Source organism: Lactuca sativa, chromosome 9, assembly GCF_002870075.4.
Source record: "Lactuca sativa cultivar Salinas chromosome 9, Lsat_Salinas_v11, whole genome shotgun sequence".
Taxonomy (NCBI): domain Eukaryota; kingdom Viridiplantae; phylum Streptophyta; class Magnoliopsida; order Asterales; family Asteraceae; genus Lactuca; species Lactuca sativa.
In genome coordinates, this window is record NC_056631.2 from 166,624,622 (window position 1) to 166,629,012 (window position 4,391).

Here is a 4,391-nt window from a genome sequence, read left to right on the forward strand (position 1 = left end):
GTTCATAACTAATATGAACTTAAAGAAGGCATGAAGATGCAAGTATTCTTCAAGTTTTCTAACCAAAACTAGAGAGAAATAGAGAGGAGAAACTAGTTTCGACCACTAGTAAAGAAGAAGAGAATGAACAACATTTCAAGAATGCAAACCTCTTATTTATATGCATAAAGTGAAAGTATTAACCATTAGGTCTTAAAACTTTAAGCACATATGTCCCCATGTCATAAACATGTCTCCCATGCTTCATTACTTTTGAATAAACTAATGGAAAGCCCATAACTCCTTTATCTTTATATAATTTTCGGAATTATATATATAAAAAGAAGAGCTAGTTTAAATATTATAAACTCAAGTTTTATAAAATATAAACTTTTCCTTTTGAGTAAAATACAAAAGGTTTTCAACTAGTCCAAAAAGTTGTGCATGACTTATTAATTCATACCATATGAAATAATAGAATGTTACTTTCTAATCAAAATTATTATTTCCATGAAATAAATAATTTCCAATTTAATTATAATAGTTTTAATGAATATTTATTAAAATCAATTTCTAATAAATAATCAATTGTATCAAGTTGTTTTTAGTGTGACCTATTAGTATCATATGTTATTTAGCAATATTAAATTTAATATGACTCTTGAGCATACTAGACCTTTCAATCTCCCACTTGCGCAAGACTCATATTAGACTAATATAAACAGTGGTGAACTCCCAATTCCCCAAGAGCTCAAAGCTACAATTGGTGTATAAGGTAAGTTTATAAGGTATCTCTTTGCTACAGACATCATGTTGAACATGAGATTCGGATCGCGATCAATCTCATTAGTTGTTCAACTTTTGGTAAGGTGCCTTACATGTCTAAATCTCAACACATAAGAGGAACAAATCTCATCTTGACTACATAAGCCTCTTGCATAGTTCACACCATACCTGAAAATGGCTATTATAATTGTTCGGTTAAGGAACAACATTTGACCATTATAAAAGCATAGTAATCCCTACACTTAAGTCCCATTATGTATCTCAGGTGTTAAGGATACAAAGATAGTACCTTTTAATCAAGTATCATTCATGATAGTGATCCATGAGATGATTTTGATGTGGGTCAGTTCAATACTAGTTCTCTGACAAGTACCTATGAAAGTTGGTTACAACCACTTGCCTACTTTAATATAGTGAGAGTCAACCAATCCAATTCATATTAGTCTTACTTCATAATTGCTCCCACAATTATAACCTACTATGAACTTTTAGAATAATAACATTATTCATGGATTAAACATGTTAATATAGAACACAACAAGTATTAATGTGATGACTATATCCCAATATATCATAACATTATCTAATAGTTGTTGTTATAATGTTCCAATATCCAAATACAAAATCTAAATCAAAAAATCCATTTCTAGAATAATAAAGTATTGTAGCTAAAGTATGACCATTCATACTTAGCTCAAAAGAATGACTTTATCAATGGATCTGATAAAATTTAATTTGTGTGAATTTTGTGAATACTATCATCTACATACTTAACTTTACTCTAGGTATAGTTAAATATATTGGAGAATATGATTAGTGTTCTTTCGTGACATAGAGTCTCTTAGCTTGATTGAGTATACTCTCGAGGTCACAAAGATTTCTATGTGATCCTTGAATGACAGAAATCAACATAGTTTTTCAATGATCCCATTCATCCAATCATAATTGAATTCAACTTCTAAAGTAGTGTATTCTTATTTTGTAGTAGATTGTGTCATTATGTTTTTCTTGGACCTCATTCCAACAAAACTTACCCTTCATTCCATAATGAAGTCAAAATACAATCATTATTCATAATTATTTATATATGTTTAGAAATTAACATCTTGTGTAGCTCTTTCCATAAAGATCCTTTCTAAACTGATTGTCTCATATACATTCCTTAGTTCTTCTAAAGTACTCTTAGAATGTTTTCTTAGTCATCCAGTGACCTAACCATGTATTCAATTAGTATCCTATAACATGCTTACACATGATAAAATACCATGTCCTATGTATAATATGGTGTTAATGATGAATTCATCTACCAAGCAAATAGAATATAAATCATTTCATCTAGTTCAAACCTATGAGCTATGTACTTTTGAGGCTAGCTCAAAATGGTGCCATATGACAATGCCAAGAATTCTGCAAAAGAATCTTGTGTCTTGATCCCTTTCAAGATATTGCCAATATATGTATAAGGACATGAAACTTTTGACATTCATTTTATCAATCCCTTATAGATTTTACATTCCAAGAATGCATCTTCTCCTTCCTAAGTCTTTCATTTTAGAAACACTTTCCGAGTTAAGGTGAAAACGACCTTACTTAGTCAGAATGTGATTTCAAATGATTAAGTATGTCTCATTCATACAAGATTAGGAATTTCACTATGCTCCCAATAGTTCTTAGTAAACACACATGTTCTATTCATTTTGATATAAAAACACACCTTGCATTTTTTTCGTAAAATGATGATTATAACATTGAGACGTTTGCTTTATATCCACAAATGGATCTCAAGCTCTACACATTTTGTTTGGGATAACATGGATTAAGAAAACCCCCAAGCTAATCTATACAGATATCTTCTAGTAGATGTCTATTAAGAAAAACGGACTTTCTTGAAAAAGGTTTGATCACAGTCAGTGTCATGAGTATGATGAGGACCATAGTCAATGACATGACTATGAGAAAATCCTTTTACTACAAGTCTTGCTTTAATTGTGTATGGTTATCCATGTAATTTATTCTTTCTAGAAAAATCATTTACTCCTTCTAGCCTTGCTATAAGGATAAATTTTAATTAAGCCCATTCTTGATTATCATACATGGATTACATATCATGTTCATGACTCTAAGTCATTTATCAAATTCGAGATCTGACATAACATCTTGGCATTTGATGGATTTTCCAGAAACCATTAATAAAATATCATCAATAAGAGATTCCACATTTCTCAAGTCATAGATGAATTCTATCATTAATGTGAACAATTTGTTTTTGTGAATAACTTTTATTCAATTTTAACAATCCTTGTTAAAACTATTGTCAACTATTACTACATAAGGTTATGGTTCTTGAGGTGCTTCAAGTTCCATGTATGTAACAACCCAAAAACCATGACCAAAAATTTCGTTTTTAATTTAATAAACAAACCACAAGTGTCAACCATTCATACAAAACATATCACATCAGAGTATCATGTCCAAAACATTATTTTATTTTATCAGAGTAAACATCCCAGGCTAAAACTCCTTTGGTGTGTGTGCCATGCGATCACCCCGAGCTCTTCCCTCTGCTACTGGAAGTACCTGAAACCAAAACTGAAAATCGTAAGCACGAATCTTAGTGAGTTCCCCAACCTACCACATACCATACATAATCACATACTGCAAGCACTGGGCCTCGCCCGCTACATCGGGCCCCGCCCGACCCTAGGCCCCACCTGGCTTTGAGCGCCGCTCGGTATACATATCTGTTTCTCTTAGGCCTCGTCTGTCTCTGGGCCTTACCCGCTAAACATTTACAAACATATAACCATATAACATAACTCATAAACTAAACATACCCTATGTGTTCCTGTTCTAAGGCCTCACCTCTGTCCTGCTACTGATGAGTCATGGAACCCCGTCCAAACTCATGTTGGTAGTGAGATACGGCCCTCGCCCACACTCACATCCTTCCAATCGCAGGCCTCGCCCCTACTCTGCTAATATCGAGATATGGAACCCCATCCATACTCAGCTAGTGATGAGATACGGGACCTCGCCCACACTCACCTCCCTACCAGGCACATACAAGTATCACAGAGACATAAGTATAATCTAACATACAATATGTTTATGTAAGAATCTTCCGCGGGATTGACCCGACATCAAACCCCGGTCCGGAGACATACTATAATCTAACATACCTCAGGCTAACCCCGATATCGAACCCTCGTTCTGGAACCTATTGTACTGACACATGCAAGAATCACAAAGACCTCTAGCATCCTAACATTCCTCGGACATCGCCCGATATCAGATCGTAACCCGGAACATATAACAATAAGTGCCTAGGGCTAACCCCCGGGTCTTTCTTCTATACATAAACATAAACTTGAACATAATCATAATGGGTCGACATTGTGGCCGTAGACCCATGCACACAGTACAGAGACTCACCTCACACAACTGAAGACTGGCTGAGACCTCTGGCTGCTATTCGACAATTCTCCAAACCAAAGCTCTTCTAGCTACCCGGGCTACCAATACCAAAATAACACTTAGCCCTAAACTGTCCTCCAAAAGTCAAACTAAGTCAACTTTGGTCAAAGTCCTGGTCAAAGTCAACGTTCCAGGTTGAACCTACTCTCCGA